This window comes from Mesoplodon bidens, assembly GCF_964165515.1.
Source record: "Mesoplodon bidens genome assembly, chromosome: 11".
In the NCBI taxonomy this organism is placed as follows: Eukaryota; Metazoa; Chordata; class Mammalia; order Artiodactyla; family Ziphiidae; genus Mesoplodon; species Mesoplodon bidens.
In genome coordinates, this window is record NC_138167.1 from 58,228,739 (window position 1) to 58,242,572 (window position 13,834).

A 13,834-nucleotide genomic window follows, 5' to 3' on the forward strand; every position below is an offset into this window, starting at 1 on the left:
CTGGGGCAGCCCCAAGGAGCCCCCGTCTCGGAAGCTCACTCGGCCCAGCACTGGCCACCTGACCCCACCCAGGCCGTGGTTGTGCCGGGGCCCCAACCCCGAGCAGGGGCCTGGCAGGCGGGGCTGAGGGTGCCCCGTGTCCTTAGCGGGACCTCCTGGGCCCCACTGCCCTCTTGGATCCAGCGCCGGGGGCCCTGGGGCTCCTGGCTGTGGTTTCCTTCTTTCTTGGAGGGCCTCTGGGCAGGTGGGCAGAAAGGGCAGCTTCAGAGCGCGGGGGGGGTCTGTAAGGGCAGCTGGGGGCGAGGACCCAGCAGGGGCGCTGGGGCGCCTCAGGCTGGAGGCCAACCCGCGGGAGGCTGGCGGTCTCTCCTTGACACCTGCAGTTAGTCCCGTGTGACCCGCTGCCTGGGGCCCTGGCCCTGCAGACTTGAGGCCGCAGGGCTGGGGACTTGGGGGACACTGGGGTCTTGTGGTCTGAGCAGTGGGGCCCGAGCCTCCGGAGTCCCCACATGGCAGGCCTGCATGGCCCCGGCATCCAGCTCCCAGTGCAGGGGCAGAACTACAGCCCGGCACTGGGGCGTTTCGTGTCCAGGGCAGTGTAGACAGTGCTCATTATGTGACTGGGGCTCCCGGCCCTGTCCCCACAGGCAGGGTCCAATCACGCGGCGTGGCCCCCTCCCCAGTTCTGTGGGCGGCACTCAGAGTTTCCCCAAAGCAGACAGAGATCCTCACCTCCCCCCAGCAAGCCCTCTCTGGGGTCCCCCACCCCAGACATGTCCTCTCAGTGTCCCCCTCCCAGGCGTGCTCTGCGGGGAGGGCAGACTCCCCACTCCTGGACCAGGTGCGTTTGGCTTCTTGGGGGGTGGGGGGCCAGAGGTCTCCCCTAAACCTTTCCCCCAAACCAGGGGCTGACCCCAGGCTGGGGAGAGACTGTCCACACACCTCCGCACCCCACAGACTTGGGGGGTCAGGTCTTGCCACACTTGCTTGGACCCCGGCCCCTCCTGGGACCCCCAGGGGAGCTCCCTTGCAGTGAGGTGAGGCCAGGAGACAAGATCAATGGGAAGTAACTGGGAGCATCACTTCCAGGAAATGTCCTCCATGTGGGCGGAGTTTCCTCCTGCTGGCTGGAATGTGAATGTGGTGGCAGGAACTGGAGCAGCCATTTTGGACCATGTGGAAAGTAGCAGAGCCACAAGCTTGATGGAGCTTGGGCCTTTGCTGTAAGCGCAGAGCTTTCCTGTTGTGAAATACAATTCATATTTTATGGCAAGACAAAAAAAAATTAAAACAAAAAAATTTTTCTGCCCTTTGGCCCCCTCTCTCCCCCTTACTTCACATTGTGTATCTGCATGTTACATCGACCACACCTTCCCCACTGGCAGAAATGCCTGCTCAACCATAAAGAACAATATTCTCCCAGCGTCGTCAACAAGACAACTCCTTAAAGATAAATTTCCTTCTTGATCTCCTAAGGGCCCACGATGACGCTTAGATCTGGATTGTGAAAATTGTCAGTAATACGTCATTTGATGTACAGCCCTCTGTCTCAAAAACCTTATATAACTGCCTTGACTTCTAGTGGGTGGAACAGTTCTCAGAGCTTTCTGAGATGCTCTTTCCCGGGTTATAATCCTCAAATTTGGCTCGAATAAAATGTTCCATTTCTTTTGTAGATCGACTGATTAATTTTTCTTTCTTTCTTTATTTACTTTTAATTTAATTTAATTTTGGCTGCATTGTATCTTAGTTGCAGCGCGCAGGATCTTCACTGAGGCAGGCGGGATCTTTTCATTGCGGCGTGTGGGGCTCTTTGCGGTGATGCGCGGGCTTCTCTCTAGCTGCAGCGCGCGGGCTCCAGGTTGCGCGGGCTCTGCAGTTGTGGCACGCGGGCTCTCTTGTTGTGGCGCACGAACTCAGTAGTTGTGGCGTGCGGGCTCAGTTGCCCCACGGGATGTGGGATCTTAGTTCCCTGACCAGGGATCGAACCTGCGTCCCCTGCATTGGCAGGCGGATTCTTATCCACTGCACCACCAGGGAAGCCCTCAACTGATTAATTCTTTTGTTGACACTACGAGGCCTGAAGATTTTTTTATGTGATGGAAACATTACCTTTTTTTTTTTTTTTTGCGGTACGTGGGCCTCTCACTGTTGTGGCCTCTCCCGTTGCGGAGCACAGGCTCCGGACGCGCAGACTCAGTGGCCACGGCTCACGGGCCCAGCTGCTCTGCGGCATGTAGGATCCTCCCGGACCGGGGCACGAGCTCGTGTCCCCTGCATCAGCAGGCGGACTCTCAACCACTGCGCCACCAGGGAAGCCCAAAACATTACCTTTTAAAGCCACAGTTGTTTTCTTTAGAGCAGGTAAATCTCAAATCGGTCAAAATGAAATCATTAAAATTCCAGAAAAAATCGTGGAGTGATTATTTATTACCATGGAGTGAAGATGATCTTTTAAAATATGACACAACCTCCAGAAACCATAGAAGAAAGTATCAACATATTTAACAATGTAAAACTAAAAAATTTGTGTGGGCAAGGTCAAAAAAATCCCATCACTCACAAGGTCAGAAGACCAATTTGGAAGAATATTTGCAACTCAAACCATGGAAAGAGGGCTCATTTCCTTAAGAAATAAAAGTTCTACAAATCAGTTTTAAAAAGACCACCAATACGATAGAAAAAAATGGGCCAACAACGGACTCATTTCCCAGAAAAGTGAATACAAATGGTTCTAAACATATTAAAAAATGCTTCATTTCACTCATAGTAATAGAAATGCAAATTAAAACTGCACCGTAGAGGCCATTTTTAAATTGTCAGGTTGACAAAGAAACAAAACCACAGGAAATGTCCAAGGGAGGGGGATGAGCCTTCTCAGACGCTGCTGGTGGGTGAGGGGCTGAGCTGATCCCCCGGGGGAGGAATCCACACCCGTCATCAGACTAACGCCCTTTGACCCAGTGGTTCTACCTCTGAGCATTTATCCTTCAGATATATTCTCACCAGTGTGACATGACTCTGTCAGGTGGCAGCATTTTGGTAAAAGCAAAAGGTTAGAAACAACCTAAATGTCTATCCACAGGGGATTGCCAAGATCAACGGAGACACACCACACGGTGGAGTCCTCAGCAGCTGTTTCAAAGAGTGAGGAAGGGCTTTATATACTGATGCAGAAAATCTTCAAAATAAAGTGTAAAAAGCAAAGCGGGGAAGAATGAGCAGGGTATGCCGCTGTTTGTGTCAAAGAGGGGACTTGCTTGCATTTGTGGGAACTGAGCGCAGTGACCCTGATCCCCAGGAGTGTGTCCAGAGCCAGGTGGCTGAGAGGGTCCCTCCAGGTGAGGTTGGCGGGGCCCAGCCTGGGGTCCCATGAAGGCTGCCGTGCAGCCGCGCCTAGTCTCCGTGTAAAAGGATGGGGATGCCGAGTGGACAGACGTGCTCCCCTGGATGGCTGGGCAGCAGGGGCTGCGGGGAACCGGCCTCGGGTCGGGGGACACTGGGATGGCCCGGAGGGGCCTGGGCTGACTTGGCGGGGGGATCTCCAGGGGGGAAATCACGTTGCCTCCTCTACTCTCCCATACCAGCTGTTTATAACCCAGACGCTCACTTTAAAAATGCATCATTTCAATAAAAACAAACTCGGCTGTCGTGTGGTCAAAACACTTGATTGCTGCTGAGTTACAGAGCTCAGCGTGGGCACAATGTCATGGTTATCTCCGCCAGTTCACACACGAGACTTGTATTTAAAAATAAATGCTTTGATATCCTGGTGGAGTTATTTTCTTTGGTCTTAAAAAGCAATATACACAAAGATATTGAAAATTAAAAATTCATCAGTGCTCTGAGACTCCCTCTGTGGCTCACCGAGACACAAGCGGTGATTTGTCAAGCTTGGGTGGGGGACTTGGCTCTTTGCTGCAGATATGGGGAGAAACTACAGAGAGAGAGGCTCCCTGGGAAATCCATCTGACTGCGACCAGGCACCTGGGAGGGCTGGGCTCCCGTTCCCAGGACACAGTGATGCCTGAAGCCCCAAGCAGGAAGCGGCACCCCGGCCCCTGGCTGCCTGCTGGCTGGTGTGGACAGACACGGGGCCGTTATGCGCTTGAAATGTTCTTCTTGTCACTTTTTTTTTTTTTTTTTTTTGCGGTAGGCGGGCCTCTCACTGTTGTGGCCTCTCCCCTTGCAGAGCACAGGCTCCGGATGCGCAGGCTCAGCAGCCATGGCTCACGGGCCTAGCCGCTCTGCGGCATGTGGGATCTTCCCAGACCGGGGCACGAACCCGTGTCCCCTGCATCGGCAGGCGGACTCTCAACCACTGCGCCACCAGGGAAGCCCTTCTTGTCACTTTTAACGGGGCTCTGTTACCTTATTTCATTACAGTACTTCTCCTGTGGCACATGAAGAGCGTCTCTTGTGGTACCAGCTCCCAACCTGAAGCCCCAGACCTCCAGGCCCACACACCTCCCTCCATCTGCTCGACTAGAAGAGGCCCCCCAGGGTGGAGGGAGACAGAGGTCCGAGGTCTGTGGCTACATCCAGGGCAGTGGGGGGACCCTGTGCGAAGGGCCCTGGGCCGGGGGAGGGGCTGGCGTGGGCGGGAGGCCCAGGCCCTCCTGCCGGTATTAATAAAACAGCCCAAGTGGGAAAGTGGTGCCCCCCTTCCCCTGCCCCTCCGTCTCCACGCTGGCTCTGTGACCCCCAGCCTCCGTGACCTGTCCCTGCTGTGGGTGTGGGGTCTCCGTCGGGTGACGGACAAGGTCTGTGGACAGGCCGGTCCGTGCTGACCGCTCAGCCCCCAGAGTCAAGCCAGGAGTCGAGGTACCTCCGCGCTGCGCTCGGCTCAGCAGGAGAAGCTGCCTGAACCTTTGTCTCCCTCGAGGACTGCATTAATGGCCCTTAAGTGGTGGTTTGATGAATAAATAATAGTCACATATAAACATAAATATATATGCACACCAGTGTTGACTGTGTGTGTGGCGAGGCCGTGTGTGTGTGTGTGTGTGTGTGTCGGTGAGTGAACTTGAGCTTGGCGTCTGGGCTTCTGCTCTGCTCTGTCGGCCGGGCTGAGGCTGCGGCCCTGAGGTGGGGACTGCAGGACGGACCTCTGCGCCCAGTTAGCACCGCTGGTGAGGGGCAGCCTGGCCCATGGCTCCCGGGCAGTGGCATCTTCCTGGTGTTTGTTGACGATTCTGCACTCGGTGTGAAGCTTTCTGCACATAAATCACAATGTATGATGTGCTGGCCGTGCCTATTACAGCCGAGTGTCCTTAGAGAAACAGCAGATTTGTTTTAATTTATACGTAGCAGATGCTCCAACTTCGCTGGCTCACCCGGTGAATCACGGCCTCTGTGCATATTAAACAGGCCGGAGACAGGAAGGTGCTCCGAGCCGTGGGTGCGCCTGCCGGAGCTGGGCTCCCCGGGGCTGGGGGCTGCTGTGGACCTGGGGGCTTGGCACCGTGGGCTGGGGAGCAGCTGCTGGTTCCCTGCTCGGCTTCCCACCCTGGTTGGGAGCCTGATGCGCGCCTGTGCCCCAGGCCCCGGGTGCCCCCTGAGCAAGTCCTCCCCCACCGGGGCCTCCCCACAGGGCTGAGAGCCCTACACCTGCCGCCTGCAGGGACGCCTGGCCAGGAGGGCTCCACAGGGGAAGATGGACGGGCTCTGTGGACAGTGCTGGGAGGAGGGGGCCCTGGGGAGCCGGTGGCCTCCTGGGAGGGACATGCGTCTGGCTTGCAGGTGCTAGGGGCCCCACCATGGTCCCCCCAGACCCGCCACCAGACCTCCTCTGTCCTTCCCCCAGAGACAGACCTCACTGCACGTCCCCGGTCGGGAGCTGCTGGGCGTCAGCAGCCCTGCTGGGCACCACCCAGCTGCCCCTCCACTCCTGCCCGCCAGCCATGACCTCCCCATGTCCCTTCGCAGACTCCTGGGCTGCGTGCCCGGCAGGGCCCCCTGGGGAAGGCCCCCGGCCTGGCCTCACTGGCCTCCTTGCTTTGCCTCCCTTCCCCCTTCAGCCTCCACCTCTGGCTCTTTCTCGAGCTTCCTGGATGCCTCCCCTCCCCTCCCCTCCTCAGCACCATCCATTCCCTAGGGCCTTCCTTCATGCGTCTGCCTGGGTCCACAGATGTTTCCTGGGACTGCTGTGTGCCAGGCTCTGTGTCGGACAAGAGATGGGTGAGAGCCTGCTGACCCCCCACCCCCACCCAGGCAGGAGCTGGGCAGCGCCCAGACAAGGGTGAGGAGTCACAGGTATGCTGGGCAGGCTGCCTGGAGGAGGTGTCTCATAGCACCCCCAGGATGGGGCGCTCCTGGGTGCACGGCAGGGAGGGGTCAGGAAATGGACCAGGTCAAGGGGGGCGGAGGGGCTGCGGTGGGTGGGGGAACCCCTCAGAGAGGCCCAGCAGGGTGGGAAGGCCACCTGGACAGGCAGGCAGGCCACCGTGCTGGCCGGGTAGTTGTGCATGTCAGGTGAAGTGGAGGCCGTGACGTGGCTGGACTGAGCTGTAGACGAGGCCGGTCTGAGGCACCGGGCTGCGGACACAGTCTTGCCCCATGGGCTTCACGGGCACAGGGGCTCAGAGGACACGCGGGTCGGGGCGGGGCAGGCGTCCCGAAGCCTTTGTTGTTTCTGAACAAGGGGCCTTTCCGTCTTGCAGGCTCTGCATGTTACGTGGCCAGTCCTCGGTGGAGGTCAGGCAAGTGCAGAGACCTGGGCACCTGGCAAGGGGCCGTGGGGCTGGGGCAGATGAGGTGGGGGAGGTGCTGGGCATCTGTGCTCCAAGAACTGGGATGTCACCCAGTGGGGTGACATCATCCGAGTTATGTGAAGCCCCAGGAGCTATGGCTCTAAAGGGCAGGGGCTTGGGGTGCCCAGGGAGGCTGCACCCGAGGGGTGCACAGGGAGGCCTCTGAGAGCCAGTCAGTCTTCTGTGGCCGCGCTGAGCGCAGGTGCGAGGTCAGAGGGTACCTGGGGCATGGGGAAGGTCTTGTCCAGAGGGACCCGGGGACAGGCCATGGGAAGCAACAGCCCACCGCAGGCCCCCATCGGATGCCCCTGGGACGTGGGGTCAGGAGCCACGGGACCGCTGGCCCCTCAGACTGCTTTGCTTCCAGTCTTGCTGGGGGGCTGGGTGGCCAGAGACCTGCCTGGCAGCACCGCCTGCGTTCTGAGAGCTGGCCCTCCTGTGTGGGTGGCCAGGGCCCGTGTCCTGCCAGGGACGTCCACGAGCGCCTTGTGGACCCTGGGTAGATGTGGCGATGGGGACCCTCCTCCACCCTCCTGTGCCCATAGCAGCCCCGACCCAGACAGCGGGGTTGGTGCGGCCCCCTTGGCTGACCTGGGCAGGTGGGCAGGAGGCCAGGCCCACCCTTGATGGCCCCTGGAAGCTCCTGGCATTTTGAGAAAGTGGATTGTGAATGATGAGGTTCCGCTGGCTTGCTCCTGATAGATTCCTGAAAGTTAATTGAAAATAAAATGCATGATCTTTTCTTTTGATGGGAAAAGGCAGATTTAGCTGGAACTAATCAGCAATGGGGCTGGAGAAACTTGGAGACTGTGGAGGGAAAATAAAAGTTTGAAGGCACGTGAAAAACATGGTAATTCTCACCAAACCGCGTGCATTATGAGTATTAATACCTGGGCTGCGAGGCACTGCCCCTCTCCAACACTGCCATTCCCGGGTCTGTTGTCATCATAGCTCATTACCGGTGCCATTTGCTTTTCCACTTATACTAACCGTCCCTAGGAAATTGGACTGGGAGTCTGGAGCTGGAGCCATTGGCCGGCTGGGGCGGGGGCCATGCACCCCAGCCTCGCGGGACCCCCACTGGCCCTGCTGCCCATCCACACCTGTTGCTCCGCTCACAAGGTTGGTCCTGACCCACTTTCTTCCCAAGAGGTCTCAGAACCGAGCTCAGCCCTCGGTGCTGTGGGCACGGTGCCACTGGTGATGTTGTCCCCTGGGCTCCTGGGCATTAGAGCCCCAGCCTGGGGGCCAGCTGTGCCAGCTGTCATGCTATTGTCCCCTGCTGTGGAGCAAACCACCACAGCTCAGACCCCACATGTTTATTGTCATCCACAGTTTGTGTGGGAAGAGGTTGGCACGGCTGGGCAGTCGGCTCAGGGCCTGCGTGGCCGCAGTGCTTCACGCTCAGTCAAGCAGTTGGCACCGTCCAGCTTCTTTTTTGGCTGTAGGACTATGGCTTCCTTTCCTGCTGGCTGTTTGCCAGAGGCCACCCTTGTGTCCTGGTGTGCTGTGGTCCTAATGTGGCTGCTTTGCCCCCTGATCCATCAAGACGGGGTTACCGTCCCACGTGAGGAAGTCACGTGCACGTGGTCATGGGCACCCTCACTCGTATCATGTTCTCCTGCTCAGAAGCAAGTCATGGGTCCTGCCCACACTCACGGGGAGGGGGCCACGCAAAGGGTGGACACCTGGATGTGGGAGGCCCAGGACCACCCAGCGTCTGTCTGCCGAGACTCCCCAGGGGTCTGAGCCCCACAGCACATGCTTTGCGTGCTTCCTGGGGAAGGGAAGTCTAGGCACCCCTCGTGGGGTTTGCCAAACTGGCCTGGACCTCACCTCCCTCCCCTCTGTCTGGCCCCTTCTCCCTGACCTCCCAGACTCCCTGGGCCTTTACTCTCCCCTCCTTGTCCACCCTGACCATCTGGGCAAATGCAGATGTGTCTGCACCCAACAACAGAGCATCAAAATGTTGCGGCAAAAATCAATAGAAATGCAAGGAGAAATGGCCAGATCCACAAGTGTGATGGTAGAACATTGCGCTCCTGTCAGCAGTGGGCAGCTCCGGCAGGCAGACAATTATAAAGACAGAGTTGAACTCAACAGCGCCATCCATCAACTGCATCTAATTGACACCTACGGACCTCTCCATCCAACAAAGCAAGATACACATTCTTATCAAGCTCACATGGAACGTTCACCAAGATAGACCACATTCTGGGCCATAAAACACACCTTCACAAATTCAAAAGCCTAGTAATCAGATAAAGTATGCTCTCAGACCACAGTGGAATTAAACTAGAAATCAATAAGAGAAAGATAGCTGGATGGTTCCAAAATATCTGGAGAAGAAACAATGCACAGGCCAAAGAAAAATCTCAAAAGAAATAGAAAAATATTACGAATTAAATGAAAATGAAAATATAAGTTATCAAAATTGGTAAGATGCAGTGAAAGTAGTGCTTACATGGAAATTTACAGAAGAATGCATACATTAGAAAAGAAGAAAAATCTGGAAGCAATAATTAAGCTCTCACTTTAGGAAACTAGAAAAAGAAGAGCAAATTAAATACCTACTGAAGAAATCGAATTAACAATTAATAACCTTCCCAAACAGAGAGCACCAGGCCCAGATGGCTTCACTGGTGAATTCTACCAAACACTGAAGGGAGAAATTATACCAATTCTCTACAAGCTGTTCCAGAAAATAGAAACAGGGGGAACATCTCGTAACTCATTCTATGAAGCTGCATCACTCTAATACCAAGACAAAGATATTAATTACAAGAAAAGGAAACTATAGACCAATATTTTCCATGAACATAAGATGCAAAAATTCTCAACAACACATTAGCAAGTTGAATCCAACAGTGTATAAAAAGAATACACTGGGACTATGAACAAGTGGGATTTGTTTCAGGTATGCAATGTTGGCTCAACATTAAAAAATCAATTAATGTAACCCATCGCATCAACAGGCTAAAGAACAAAAATCACACAATTATATCAATAGATGCAAAAAAAGCATTTGATAAAGTACAATACCCATTCCTGATAACAATTCTCAGCAAAATAGGAATAGATGGGAACTTCTTCAACTTGAACATCTACAAAAACCCTACAGGGAACATCATACTCAATGGTGAAACACTAGATGCTTTCCCACTCATTTTTGATGGCTCAGTGAAGAGGCACCTCCTCCAGGCAGCCTTCTGGACTCCTCCCTCCCTCTCCTGAGTGAGGGGCCTCTTCTCTGGGGTCCACAGCTCCTGGTGCAATCTTGACTTGCTCCTCCATGTGTCTGCTGCTCCTCTACCTGTGAGCTCCTTGAGGGAAGGCTCACTGTTCCCAAGTCTGGCCGAGGGGCTGCATGGGTGAGCTGAAGGCAGGATGAAACAACACAAGGCGGGTGAGTGAGTTCTGCAGTGACAGCCGTGACTCAAGGAGCTTTGGGAGGGAGGAGCTGAATCTGGGTTAGGGGCACAGTTCAGAAGTTGGTCGACTGGTGTGGGGCGGGTGACTGAGAGGGTGATTGATCGCTGAGGTATGTGCAGAATCCAGGCCAGTGACTGACAGCCAGTCCCCAGTGGCTGTCACCTCCTCTGTGTGGGCAACTAACTGTGTGGGATGGATGGGTGGGTGGGACCACATCTCTGGGAGTTGGTGATTGACTCTCAGAGTGAGTTCTCAGAGGTGAGTGAGCAGTTACTTGGGAGTGTTTATGGCCCACCTACCAGGCAAGAGGAGGCTTAGAACTCAGCAGGGTCACAAAGAGCTCTGGGCAATTTCTGGTGATGTTGACTGTCAACTATATATCCCTCCATTTGTCCATCCATTCACCCACCCATCTACCGACCCACCCACTCATCCATCCATCCATCCATCCATCCATCCATCCATCCATCCATCCACATGTCTAAGAAGCTCAATAAACTCCAAGCACATGAAGAAAATGACACCAGGTACATTGCTTAAAACAAGTGCTAAGAGAAAATCCTAAATGCAGGCAGAGGAACCAAGATAAAAACGACAGCCGGTTTAGCCTCAGAAACAATGCAAGCCAGGAGATGATGGGTCAACATTGTTAAAGTATTGGAATAAAATACTGGAACTGAGAACTCTACAGTGAAAATATCTTTCAAAATTGAAGGCAAGATAGACTCCCAGACATACAAACCTGAGAGAATTTATCACCAGAAGACGCAAAGCAGCAGTGTGGTCTGCTTATTTTGCTTCTGCTGCAGCTCAGACCAGGATCTTGGTGTCCAGCTGTGGCCGGTTGGAGACAGAGGGGCACGCTGGCCTATGGTTACCCTCCTGAGCTACGGAGACCCTCCTCTGGGCCACACAGAGCCTGGCTGGTCTGAAATAGGGCCCCTTCTTGGGGGAGCCAAGCTGGACAGGGAGGATCCTTAGAGCGTCCATTCTCTGAACCCCATCCTGACACTGGCAGACCATGAGGTCTGCCTGAGGTGCCAGCTGTCTGGATCGACCCTCCTCCCACCAGGGCCACCAGGCTTGTTGGCTGGCTGCTGCCTCCTGGTCATGTCCCTCCCGTCTTCCTGAATACCCAGCCGTCCACCACCCAGCACCCAGGCAGCCAGCTGGTCCTAACATTCCCAGCATCTTAGCTGCCTTCACGTGTGCCAGGCATGCTCCGTGCCTGTGCTTTCCGGGTTCTGGGGACGATCTGGGGTGCAAGCCAGTTAGCCACCTCTGGGCCAGGGGCACTGTGTGGAGCCCCTCCGCACCCCAGGGGCAGCCCTTTCAGGTTCAGAGGTTGCGGCTTCATCTGAGGACTTGGTCTCAATTCTTCTGGTTCTCAGTGTGAAACCCACCAGGTGAGCTTTGGGGCAAGCTGAGGAGCGCTTGAGTGCCCGAGTTCCATGTGCTCCTCCAAGGACCTCATGCCAACTCAGCTACGGGGTCCGTGTTTGTGCCTGGCCCACGTGGGGCACGCACGGTCCGGGGTGGTGAGACAGGAGGATGTCGGCATGGCTCCTTGGGCACCAGCTTTTTGGACAGTTTCCTTCTGGAGCCCTGATCACCACCAGATCATCGGAAGCCAATGCTACCTGTCAGGCTAAAAGCCCAAATGTGCAACATTCACATTTAAAATAGTCAGATAAGACTCTGGCTCTCAGGCCTTTCAAGAGATACACTTAATTTGTGGATCTTAATCTCCGAGGAACGTGGTGAAATTTGCATCTCTTCGAGGTCACACCTGTCAGCCCTGCTCCATCACCAGGTGTGGCCTCAGCAGGGGTCCGGGGAGGCGCACTTGCCCAGTAGCTCACTTGTCCCCAGGAAAACGCTTTGAAGGGATTTAAAAAAAATGTGTCTGACTCCATTTTAAATTAAAGCCCAATCAGTGGTCCCCATCCAACTTTGTAGACAAGCCTTTGTTTCGGTTTCTCGACATCTGTACAGCGGTCACAGGTACATAATGGTGCTCAACTGTCCTTGTCTGAAAACTTAAATTGCCACCTTCAAAAACACTGTTATTCTAAATGATCCAGACACGCTGGGGGGCGGCCTGAGGGAAGCTGGGGGGCTCAGCAGCTGTGCTTACGGCTCAGCAGGCTTGTGGGGGGGAGGCTCCCCACAGCCCACTCAAGGCCACGTGACATGATGGGGTCCTTCTGAGTCCTGCAGCTGGGCCCATTGGTGGGGGTCCTCTAGGACCAGGAGGAGGCTCAGCCTTGTGGGGCATTTGCAGCCCAGCTCCCTCCCCACTCTGTCCCCTGGTTCCCTGGGGGCTCCAAGGCCCCTGCCCTCTGGGGCCTCCTCATGGTCTGTGAAGCCTTCAGAAGCCACCCCCTGAGGACTCGTTGTGCAGCTGCTCCCAGGGCCCAGGACAGCCCAGGAGTCCTCGAGTACCGGCCCTTCGAGGGCACTCCTGCCCCATTGCCATCTGCATTGGGCAGACACACATTAATCACCTACTGTGTGAACAGGGCGGAGCGTCTCTGAGCTCTGTTTAGGCCTCCGCGGGGTCTGAGAATGTTATTCTGTTGCAAGGGCTGTCTACCCTCCCATGTGGGTTTCCTGGAACAAACCGTAAAATTGCTCAGGGTCTATTTATAAGGAGGATTTTCTTAATTGCAATGCATATGCAGTGATTTTTATTAATAAAAATAAATTTTGCTTAAAAGCAAGAAAATACATTAAACAATATTTAGAATCTTGAAGTTATGTGAAGTAGCTGATCTAAAAATAAATGAGAGAAGATAGTCGGGGTGAATCCTTCAGGGAGGACAGCGTTTTCCCAAGTGGAAAGTTGGGGCGGCCCTCTGCGCCTGGACCCCTCACGTGGGCTGCACACCATGTGGGCCCTTCTCCTCCCCCGGGTCCCTACAGCTTGATCTGACCTAGTGGCCACCTGACCAGGGATCATATCTCCTGCTTTCTAGCGCAGCCCCCTCGGGGTCCGCTCTGGCCTCTCAGGCCTGGGGAGGGAAGGCGCCCAGAGGCTGTCCAGAGTGGCACTGCTCTCATCCTTGCTAGGGTCCTCGCTAGGTCCTGGGGGCCTTCAGAGGAGGCTTGGCTGGGGGGCCTCATGTTCAGCAGGTCGTGGTGGTGGCTGGTGCCCGTGGCCCTGCCCAAGGGGGATCCAAGACCTCTCCCTTGCAGCCCCTTGGCCTGGGGGTCCCCCAGGCATCCCAGGCTCTTCTCTGCACGCCCAGTGCCTGGGCCTGGGGTCCCGTTCTCCTGGATCTGCCCTGTGCCCGCCAGGTTTGGGGGTACAGCAGGGAGGCAGGCTGCTGTGGGCAGGCTGCAGACTGGGCCCCCAGGCCCCTGGGACAGCGTGGCGGGCAGCGGACATTTTCCGCAGCGTCTAAGGCGTCGGTGTTGATTCTCTCGGCCGCTGCCCTGGCGGAGGGGCCCCTGTCTGCGGGGTCCCCGGGTCCCCCGTTGTTGCTGGGAGTCCCCAGCCCTTTCCCTCCGCTGGCGTCATTCCCCATGTGGCCACCGGGTGGCAGGAGCGCTCTTTGCTGGCCGGGCGCCCGGTGCTGTGACCAACCTCAGCCCAAGACTGATTCCTGTGAACCCAAAGTTTGGGAGAAAAGCGTAAAATGCACACC